The 12,153-nt window shown below is 41.6% G+C and overlaps 1 pseudogene; it reads right to left on the bottom strand.

Moving 5' to 3' along the window:
* Positions 1-696: 696 nt before the first annotated feature.
* Positions 697-11,762, bottom strand: LOC125116974 (isochorismatase domain-containing protein 1-like; annotated as a pseudogene).
* Positions 11,763-12,153: the final 391 nt, after the last annotated feature.

Here is a 12,153-nt window from a genome sequence, read left to right as displayed (position 1 = left end):
GGAGAGCCACAGGCGCTGGGTTCAACTTGCTAATTTTTTAGGGCACTTCCCTACTCAGGGCCACTGGTGTGTCCTCCCTCCCTACGGTGTACACCTGGTGCTGGAATCTCTTCTGAGGGCTGTAAAGCTGGGGTCACTCACCCTTCTGCCTCCAAGAACAGCTCCAAGTGTCAAGGAACAGTAAGGAGGGTGAGGAAACTGCCCTTATGGACTCCTAGTCCAGGGCTCCAGTCCCTGCGTATATCTCTACACTGGCTAGATCTCAGAGGAAACCGCATTGCTGACCTGAGTGAGCCAGTTACCCAGCGGTGGAACTAAGGCCCCAGGAGGGGTTCGACACCCACGAGCTACCTGGAGAGGAGGCTGGTGCTGGCAGGTGCTGAGGACTGCCTTAGGCCGGGCGCCTGTCCCGTCCTTATCTGACTTTTGGGCTCTTGCCAGTACGCTGGGGCCCATGCCGCAGGGCCAGGATTCATGTATATCACCGCTTGGGTAAGTAGGTGGGTGGAGGGACACGGCCCGGCATGAGCACCGCCTTCCTGATGTCTCTCCGCCCTGCCCCTTACCTTGGGGGACTGCTGAGCGGCCTTAGGAGGCAGTGGCACCGTGGGCCACCATTCCAGCTCTTGAACTCTTGCTCCCAGTGTTCAGAGAAGGGAAGGTGGGCTGATCCGCTTCTCCCACTCCCCGAGGTCCCTAGGGGAACCTATCAGCTCCAATTCTGACCTCCTCTGCCTCCACACCGCCAGCTTGGCCCGCCCTGGGGACTGTGATGCTGGGATGTGGCAGGGCACCCTGGCTTCCATCCTCCCTGGGCCGAGTGACCCTTCCTCCAGGCCTGGAAGGTGTGGGTGTCTTGGAGCCTCGGGGCGGCGAGGCTGACCTCAAACCAGCGTCAACAGCTCCGGAGCCCAAGCCAGGTTGGGAGCCCACCCAAGTGGAGCGCGAGGGAAGTAGGCAAGGTTGGCGACCGCACCAGAAGGCCTGGAGAGAAATGGAGTCAGCCCAACCAAAGGAGCCACTGGGTCAAGCAGAGCCTGGCCACTGCGCAGGGGGGTGGGCCATCTCCTCCCTGATCAGGATTGCTGCCTGGGGCTCAGTAGGTTGCAGGCCTCCACCCTCCTACATGCCGGGTTGGTTCTCTGGGTGCTTGGGGCCATGTGCTCAGGCCTGGCCTTTGGACCCCGAGCTTGTGCCAACCAGCTGCAGAGCTGGGGTCGCCCAAGCCCTCCTCTGGTTCTATGTTGGACTGGAGAGGCCTCTAGGCTTTCTAGAGTTCCTTTCCTTGATCTCACTGCAGCTCCCCTTGCCGTGAGTCTCCAGAACAGTAGCCCAGAACCCTTTCCCCAACCCAGCCTTGACTAGAGGTCCCTAGAGCCTTCCCTTGGACCTGGCTGACTCTGCCTCTGTGGGCTGGGTGTTGGAGTTAGAAGTAGTCTGTATCAAATCTCTAATACATAGAAAATGACACAAAACAAATGTAAAGCTTAGTGAATTATTACAAAAAGAATAACCTGTATGGTTCAATACCTGCAAATCAATGTGATACACCACGTTAACAAATTGAAGAAATAAAATCATATGTTCATCTCAGCAGACACAGGAAAAGCTTTTGACAAAATTAACATCTGCTTATAATAAAAACTCTCCACAAAGTGTGTGTAGAGGTCACATAACATAATAAAAGCCTTCTATGATAAGCTACAGCAAACGTCATTTGAAACAGTGAAGAGCTGAAAGCATTTCCTCTAAGGTCAAAAACAATACAAGAATGCCCACTAACACCACTTTCAGTCAACATAGTATTGGAAGTCGTAGCCACATCAGTCATACAACAAGAAGAAATAAAAGGGATAGAAAATTGAAAGGAAGAGGTAAACCTGTCATTTTTCGCAAATGACCTAATGCTATACATAGAAAATCCTAAAGATGCCTCCAGAATACTACTAGAGCTCATCAATGAATTCAGTAAAACTGCAGGATACAAAATTAACGTACAGAAATACATTGCACTTCAATACACTAAGAATAAACTATCAGAGAAATTAAGAAAACAATTGCATTTATCATCACATCAAAAAGAATAAATACCTAGGAATAAAGCAAAATCTATTTGGAGAACTATAAGACATAGATGAAAGAAAATGAAGATCACAGAATCAGATACAAAGATATACTGTGTTCATGAATTGGAAGAATTAATATTGTTAAAATGACCATACTACCCAAGGCAATCTACATATTAAATGCAATTTTTCTTTTTAGGGCCACACCTGTGGCATATGGAAGTTCCCAGGCTAGGGGTTGAATTGGAGGTGCATCTGTGACCTACACCACAGCTCACAGCAATGCCAGATCCTTAACCCACTGAGTGGGGCCTGGGATTGAACCCAAATCCTCATGGATACTAGTCAGGCTCATTACCACTGAGCCATAAAAGGAACTCCTTAAATGCAATTCTTATCAAAATACCAATGGCATTTTTCATAGAACTAGAATAATTGCAAAACTTGTATGGAAACAAAGATCTCGAATAGCCAAATAAATCTTGAGAAAAAAGAGCAAATCATGGTCTCTCACTTTAGACTATACTACAAAACTACAGTGATCAAAACAGTATGGTTACAGCAGCAACTGGCACAACATTGTAAACCAACTATAATTTTAAAAAAGAAAGTAATGATGTAAAAACAGACACATGTGTCAATGTAACAAAATAGAGAAATCAGAAATAAACCCACACATTTATGGTTGATTAATCTATAAAAAAAGCAAGAATATACAATAGGGAAAAGAGTCTCTTCAATAAGTAGTGTTGGGAAAACTGGACAGATACACGTAAAATTATGAAAATAGAACATTTTCTCACACCCTAATAAAAAATAAACTCAAAATGAATTAAAGACCTAAATGAAAGACCAGAAACCACAAAACTCCTAGAAGAAAACAGGCAGAACACTCTGACATAAACTGTAACAATATTTTTGGGGGAGTCTCCTAAGGCAAAGGAAACAAAACCAAAAATAAACAAGTGGGAGCAAATTAAACTTGAAAGCTTTTGTGAAGCAAAGGAAACCATCTATAAAACAAAAAAACCTACTGAATTATAGAAAATATTTACAAATGATAAGACTGATAAGGGGCTAATATATCCAAAATATACAAACAGCTCATACAGCTCAAGAAATCAAATAATGATTAAAACATGGGAGTTCCTGCTGTGGCACAGAGAGTTAGTTATCTAGTGTTGTTTCTGGGTGGTGTGGGTTTGATCCTTGGTCCAGCACATTGGGTTAAGGATCCTGTGTTGCTGAAGCTGTGGCCAAAACAAACAAACAGAAAAACCTTAAAAAATGGCCAGAAAGTTCCCATCGTGGCTTAGTGGAAATGAATCTGACTAGCATCCATGAGGATGCAGGTTTGATCCCTGGCTTTGTTCAGTGGGTTAAGGATCCGGCATTGCTGTGAGCTGTGGTGTAGGTCACAGATGTGGCTCAGGTCCTGTGTTGCTGTGGCTCTGGCACAGGCCAGCAGCTACAGCTCCGATTCCACTCCTAGCCTGGGAACCTCCATATGCCACGAGTGCGGCTCTTAAAAAAATAAAATAAAATAAAATAAAATTCAAGTTTTTACTGAAAAATAAAGCACAGCTTTAAAGGAAAGTAATTTACCCTTTTTTTCTGGTATCTTTCCTGCCACAAAGATACCAGAAACAAAGTTAGAGTAAGTGACAGATGAAAGAATATTTTTTCAACATAGATAAGACAAAGAGTTAAAGTCAATTATATACAAAGAATGTCAGGAATGAAGATAAAAACAGAAAATTGACAAAAGGCATAACAGAAAACTCCTATTAGAGGAATTGCAATGCTCAGTGAATCTCAAAACCATCCCTAACCTGACCTAGTCATAATAAAAGAAGCATTTTTAACGACTTCCAATGGTCCTACTTTATAAAAATATTTAAAAATGGCATCATGCTTTACCTGGCATTCAGTGCACTTCTTTCACAACAAAAAACAGCAAACATCCTTCAAGAGCAAACATCCTTCAAGAGCAAACATCCTTCAACAGCAAACATCCTTCAACAACACAGCTGTTTGTGTTTCTTTTATAGGAGGAAGGATCTTGATTGGATAATTGCAGTTAAAGAGATTCAATGGAGGCCATTTCCCTCATCAGCTGGGCTTTCTCCCCATCAATCCAATGATCTAAGATGTTGGGGGCTGCGGAAGCTCCTTCAAGGAGACACTGATGACACCCCCTTGTTCTATGGTACTCAAGGTTCAGGCACTTGCGTGAAACCCCACGAGATCATATATTCGTATATGGCTGTGGATGGTGAAGGTTTCATTTGGGTTCACTTGTGGATGGTTTGGTCACAATGAGGAAAGGCTGCTCGTCAGCTCCCACCTACTTCACACCAGAGTTTCCCAACTTCCCTGAGCAGGAGAATTCCTGGGACCCTTGTTGGAAACACAGTTCACCTGGTGCTCATGGAAACTCAGAGCAAGAACAGGAGTGTGGACTTTTCACAGCACCAGAGGCTTTTTAGCATCAGCAAAGACTGGGACACACTGCTTCCAATCATTCACTCTGTGCTGCTTTATTCACAGCTTCATGGATATGCAAATGAGGTACAAGAACAACATATTTAAAGTGGACAGTTCAATGAGTTAGGATGTATGTATATACCCAGGATAGCATCAGCCTAATTAAGATAAAAAAATGCCAATGCCCCTCAAAGCTTCCTCATGCCCCTCGATAAGCCACACCTCCCTCCCTCCCATTCCCAGGCAGCCACTAATCTTCTTTCTTCCACTAGACAGAACATTGCAATTATGTATGAAGGACAACTTTCTGTATCTGGCTGCGTTCACTCAGCATCAATATGTTGAGATTTAAAAATAAAAAAGTGGAGTTCCCGTTGTGGCTCAGTGGTTAACGAATCCAACTAGGAACCATAAGGTTGCGGGTTTGATCCCTGGCCTTGCTCAGTGGGTTAAGGATCCAGTGTTGCTGTGAGCTGTGGTGTAGGTTGCAGACACAGCTCGGATATGGCCTTGTTGTGGCTCTGGCATAGGCCAACTGCTCCAGCTCTGATTAGGCCCTTAGCCTGGGAACCTCCATGTGCCACGGGAGTGGCCCTAGAAAAAGGCAAAAGGACCAAATAATAAATAAATAAAAATAAAAATAAAAAGGCAAGCTACAATGATACACTGTACAACAAAGGGAATATATGCTACATATATGTGTGTGTGTGGGTATATATATATATATTTTTTTTTTTTGGTCTTTTTGCCATGTCTTGGGCCACTCCCGCGGCATATGGAGGTTCCCAGGCTAGGGGTCAAATCAGAGCTGTAGCCACTGGCCTACACCAGAGCCACAGCAATGCAGGATCTGAGCCACGTCTGCAACCTACAGCACAGCTCACGGCAACGCCGGATTCCTAACTCGCTGAGCAAGGCCAGAGATCAAACCTGCAACCTCATGGTTCCTAGTCAGATTCGCTAACCACTGAGCCACCACGGGAACTCCCATAGGCAATATTTTACATAACTGTAAATAGGGTATAGTCTATAAAATTTTGAATCACTATGTTGTAGTTTTAAAAGTAGCATAATATCATAAATCAACTATATCTCAGTAAAAAGAGCACTCTTGCAATGACCATTTAGGGTAAGAATTTATACTGTTCCATCCATCCCAGAAGACCCTCCCTGTGCCCCTTCCAAATCTCAACCACCTTCCTCCTTCCCAAAGTACTCACTGTCCTGATATTTACAGTCATTATTCTCCTTAAGTTTCTTTGTAGTGTTTATCACCTTCGTGTGCCTCTCTAGACCCTATAGATGAGGCTTGCTCATTTCTTGATGTTTTCTCAACTCTTTTAGTCTATAATTTCCTTCTCCATCCCTCTCCTTCTGACACTGTATCCATGGAAGAACCTGAGCCCTTCCCCTTGGGAAACTCTCCAGTGTGGATTCTGTAGACTGTGTTCCCACAACACAGTTCAACACATCCCTCTATTTTCCACGTTTCCTGCAGTTGTTCAACTGTATTCAGAGGCCTGATCAGGCTCAGGATCAGGTTTTTGATGAGACTCTGCGTAGTGATGTTTTATTTCATCATGGGACACACATGTCAGGTTGTTCACCTTTTTTCGAGAGGTTACTAGAGATGAAGTTCAATCCTTCTGTTCAATGATCCATTTGAGGGTGAAAATCATGATATTTAATTATATCACTTCTTTTTCACTTATCAGCTGGATTAAGGGATGTGTCTTAATCTATTCTTTCATCACCCAGTGGGACAGTTCACAGAGGAAAGGCATGTTAGATGTTTCTTTCTTTTTGTTTCTCTCTTCATTATCCAGAGAATTAAATGCTACCTTGTCATCCTACAAGGATGAGGAATTGATTTAAAAAAACCTGATAAAGGATTAAAACATATTTGGTGGCTTTCATTGACTGAACTTATTGTATTTGTTGATGCTCAAATAGTCCAATTTTCCACCAGTTGGAACCTCTTCAGGTTAAATCTGAAGTCCTTTGGACTTGATCCTGAATGTTAGTCTGAATGCTTCTTTGAGATCTGGTTTGGCAAGTTGTTTTAAGATCATCTTGGGGCAAAAATTCTCAACAAAATTTTAGCCAACCACATCCAACAACATATAAAAAAGGTCATGCACCACATCAACAAAAGAAAAGTCAAAAACCACATGATCATCTCAATAGATGCAGAAAAAGCATTTGACAAAGTCCAACATCCATTCATGATTAAAAAAAAAAAAAACTCTTACCAAAGTGGGCATAGAGGGAACATATCTTAACATAATAAAACACATTATGACAAACCCACAGCCAATAGAATACTCAACACAGAAAAGGTGAAAGCCTTCCAGCTAAAATCTGGACCAAGGCAAGGATGACCACTCTTACATTTTTTATTTAACACAGTATTTTTTATTTAACACAGCAATCATACAACCAAAAGAAAAAAAGTATCTAAATGAGAAGAGAAGAGGTAAAATTGTCACTGTATGCAGATGACATGATACTATAAATAGAAAACCCTAAGGATTCCATACAAAAACTACTCAAACTGATCAACAAATTCAGCAAAGTAGCAGGATATAAGATTAACATTCAGAAATCAGTTGCATTTCTATATACAAACAATGAAATATTAGAAAAGAATATAAAAATACAATACCTTTTAAAATCACACCCCCCAAAATTAAATATCCAGGAATAAACCTGACCAAGGAGGTGAAAGACATATGCTGAGAACTGTAAAACATTAATCAAGGAAATTAAAGAGGACTCAAAGAAATGGAGAGATATCCCATGCTCCTGGATTGGAAGAATTAATATCATTAAAATGGCCATACTACCCAAAGCGATCTACAGATTCAGTGCAATCCCTACCAAACTACCCAGGACATTTTTCACAGAACTAGAATAAACGATCCAAAAATGTAGATGGAACCATAAAAGACCCAGAATTGCCAAAGCAATCCTGAGAAACAAAAACCAAGCAGGTGGCATAACTCTTCCAGACTTCAGACAATATTACAAAGCTACAGTCGTCAACACAGTGTGATACTGGTACCAAAACAGACACACAGACCAATGGAACAGAATAGAGAACCCAGAGATAAACCCAGACACCTATGGTCAATTAATCTTTGACAAAAGAGGCAAGAATATAAAATAGGAAAAAGACAGTCTCTTCAGTAAGAGGTGCTGGGAAAACTGGACAGCTGCATGCAAATCCATGAAACTAGAACACACCCTCATGCCGTGCACAAAAATAAACTCAAGATGGCTTAAAGACTTAAACATAAGACAAGACACCATCAAACTCCTAGAAGAGAGCATTGGCAAAACATTCTCTGACATCAACCTTACAAATGTTTTCTTAAGTCTGTTTCCCAAAGCAATAGAAATAAGAGCAAATATAAACCAATGGAACCTAATCAAACTGACAAGCTTTTGCACAGCAAAGGAAACCATAAAAAACAAAACAAAAACAAAAACAAAAAAAGACAACCTTCAGAACAGGAGAAAATAGTTTCAAAAGATGCAACTGAGAAGGGCTTCATCTCCAAAATATACAAATAACTCAAGAGCAAAAAAGCCAACAACCCAATTGAAAAATGGGAAGAAGACCTGGAATAGACATTTCTCCAAAGAAGACATACAGAGGGCAAATAAAAACGTGAAAAAAAAATGCTGAACATCACTAATTATCAGAGTAAAGCAAATCAAAACCACAATGAGTTAGCACCTCACACTTGTCAGAATGGCCATGATTAGTAAGTCTATAAATAATAAATGCTGGAGAGGGTGTGGAGAAAAGGGAACCCTCCTACTCTGTTGGTGGGAGTGTAAATGGTACAACCACTATGGAGGACAGTATGGAGGTACCTCAGAAAACTAAATAGAGAACTACCATATGACCCAGCAAGCCTACTCCTGGGCATACATCCAGACAAAACTCTCTCCCTCTCTCTCTTTCTCTATCTCTCTCTCTTTTTTTTTTTTTTTTTTGCTTTTTAGGGCTGTACCTGTGGCACATGAAAGTTCCCAGGCTAGGGGTTGAATCAGAGCTACAGCTGCCAGTCTACGCCATAGCCATGTCAGATCTGAGCTGCGTCTGTGACCTACACCACAGCTCAGAGCAATGTCGGATCCTTAACCCAAAGAGTGAGGCCAAAGATCAAACCAACCTCCACATGGATACTAGCCAGGTTCATTTCTGCTGTGCCACAATGGGAACTCCCATATAAAACTTTCACTCAAAAAGACACATGCACTCTTATGTTCATTGCAGCACTATCCACAATAGCCAAGACATGGAAACAACCTAAATGTCCATCAACAGATGAATGGATGAAGAAGATGTGGTACCTATACACAATGGAATACTACTCAGCTATAAAAAAGAACAAAATAATGCCATTTACAGCAACAGGGATGGAACTAGAAACCCTCATACTAAGTGAAGTAAGTCAGAAAGAGAAAGCAAATACATATGCTATCACTTATATCTGGAATCTTATATACAGCATAAAATGAACCTATCTACAGAAAAGAAACAAACTCATGGACCTGGAGTTTGGGGTTGAATGTAAACTATTTCATTTGGAGTGGATAAGCAATGAGATCCTGCTATACAGCACAGGGAACTATATTTAACCACTTGTGATGGAGCATGATAGAGAATAATGTGAAAAAAGAATGTGTATATATATATATATATATATATATATATATATATATATATATATATATATATATGATTGGGTCACTTTGCTATATGGCAGAAATTGACAGAACATTGTAAATCAACTATAATAAAATTTATTAAAAAAGAGATCATCTTGTGTATTTCCTGCCCAGGACTAGAATCAGTTATTTGTTCAAGAAGTCTTAGTCTCTATCTTTTTCTTTTTGTCTTTTTGAGCCACGTTTGTGGCAATCTAAACCACTGCTGCAATCTACGCTAGAGTTGTGGCAGCATGGGATCCTTAACCCATTTGCTGGTCTGATGATTGAACCCAAGCTGCCAGACAACAGGGGATCATTAACCCACTGTGCCGCGGTGGAAACTCTCCTTAGTTTCTTTTAATTTTATTTTTTTAAATGAAAATAAAATTTATTGAAGGGTAGGAATGACTACAAAATTAATACTACCAAATCATTACTGAGGCCTTTTTCATTAACAAAAATTGGAGGGTAGGTGGAAAAAAATCAAACAAGAATATGGATGTTTTAAAACTACATTTTATCTAGCCTTTATCTTTTTACTAAATCTTCTGCAAGATGGTTATAAAGCTATTCGGTTAAAGTAATGCTTTAAAGATCTTAAAACCATCTTCCACAAATTATATGGCACTGCAAGTCATACCATCTGTTTACAAAATTAAAACAAGCAATGACCCAATGAGTTTTTCTAGGTAAAATATTCAGTTAAAAAAGAGACTATTAACAGAAAATAAGTGATTGGTGAGCAGAATAAGAAAGTTAGAATAATTAAGATATATAATTATTCAACATTAACTTCATCTGGTTAAACCAATGGAACGTAATAAAAAGTTTATCGCACTAAGAGGGAAAGGGGTAACATGCTCCAGAGTCCTGCTTCTAAGTTCTCATATAATAATCCTATTTCGACCAACCTGTAAAGTAAAAGCACTGAATGCACATTAACATTATAACATGCACCTTACAATAACATGAAACTCATACCATCACTGGTATTTGTCTTTACTGTGCACAAGTTAAGAAAACTTCACAAAACGTGCACTTTTAAAAGTATGATCTTTATATACAGTACAGACAAAACAGGCACCTCCATTATAATTTTTTTTTTGGTCTTTTTGCCATTTCTTGGGCCACTCCAGCAGCATATGGAGGTTCCCAGGCTAGGGGTCTAATCAGAGCCATAGCCGCCGGCCTATGCCAGAGCCACAGCAACGCGGGATCTGAGCCGCGTCTGCAACCTACACCACAGCTCATGGCAACGCCGGATCCTTAACCCACTGAGCAAGGGCAGGGACTGAACCCGCAACCTCATGGTTCCTAGTCGGACTCCTTAACCACTGCGCCATGACAGGAACTCCTCCATTATAATTTTTAATAAATAAAAGCATATTAACATAAAGAAAAAGGTCTTTATGTTAATATGCATCTCAAGTCTTTGACATTTGTAACTAAATGCTGGTACCCAAATGGTCTAATTGGTTAAGTTTGTACTAAGAGGTGCAAAAGGAGCCAGTTTTGGCCTTAATATTTTAATTCTAGTAGAGACAAGAGCTTTTCTGGGCTTACAGTCCTGCCACCTGATGGCGAGTGGCATCCCAGTCCTTCTAATATCCGATACTTTGGAAAGCAGATCGGACTCTGGAGAACTTGCCTTAATTAGATTCTAAATTTCCTTGAATTTTGGATGGTCTTTATCAGCCACCAGCTGCAGCAGGAGGGCCTCACTTGTCGTCACTATGATCCCAGTTCAAGCAAGACGCTCAAGAGCAAACATCCTGCCCATCATGCTTCTTGACAACATGGTGTCAACAACAGTATGAACCTTGATACCTTGGCCATCCAGCTGTTTGCTGGATGCACACACGAGTTCCTACCCTGAATAACAAAATATTCCTGACTCCAGGAATCTCTGCTAATGCTGCTTCTACTTCTGGTAATACCATTGAAAACTTGGTCTTTCGAAGTATGACTTTTACACCTATTAAATCGATTTCCTGAACAGTGCTTCCAAGACTTTCGGATATTGCTCTGTTACAATAACTAAAATTCCTAAAATCCGAGCCTCTTGCAACAATCTATGTCACTAATAATATCTCCAAAATACTTGATGGCTGCTCTGAACTTTCCTGTATATCACATCAGAAAAACACAGTGCTTGAAGGTGTAAGATTTCCCAAGGTAGCAAGCTGGATCTGCAGCGGAATGAGGAACACCTCGCAGTGCTTGCTCGCGGCAAAGTCCTTGGGCAGGTTCACGTATTGGCCTCACTCCTTCACAAGGAGCTGCACCAGGAATCTGCGGTACATGTCCATCTGGTCGCCATACAGGCTGAGGAACTTCTGGATGAGCAGCTCTTAACCCGCCCAGTGCTGCACTGCAGAGGGCTGTGCTAAGACAGAGAAGTAGAAGAGCACGTGGATCCTGCCCAACGGCCCCCGCCCAGCCACCACTGGGGAGTGCTGGGACCGCGGGCTCCACCAATGCCATGTTCCCCCAGTGGCTGTGAGCGCCAAGGCCGTGAAGCGCAGACACGGCCGCCCGCCTAGGCCCCCGCCTTTGTTTCTTTTAGTGGGAAGTAATATGGAATATGAAATATTGAACACTAGAGTGTTAGGAATCCTTCTTGCTTCAGGTTTGATCATTCTTTTGTTAGGTAGGATAAGGATAGGGATTCTGACCCGGGTGATTTAAAACAGGCCACCTATTAACAAAAACAGGAGGCCTGTGATCAAACGGTGAAGACACATGCAGATACCAAAGGAATGCTCTTCAGAGCATCTCCCTAGAACCTTTTTTCCCATGCAAATAAGGCATCCTCGCCTGAAACCAATCAGAGGATTCAAACATGCCCCCTTATGCAGCAAGGTGCAGGGCAGGT

The sequence above is a fragment of the Phacochoerus africanus genome, chromosome 15, assembly GCF_016906955.1.
Source record: "Phacochoerus africanus isolate WHEZ1 chromosome 15, ROS_Pafr_v1, whole genome shotgun sequence".
NCBI classification, from domain to species: domain Eukaryota; kingdom Metazoa; phylum Chordata; class Mammalia; order Artiodactyla; family Suidae; genus Phacochoerus; species Phacochoerus africanus.
This window is presented reverse-complemented; position numbering and strand designations above follow the sequence as displayed.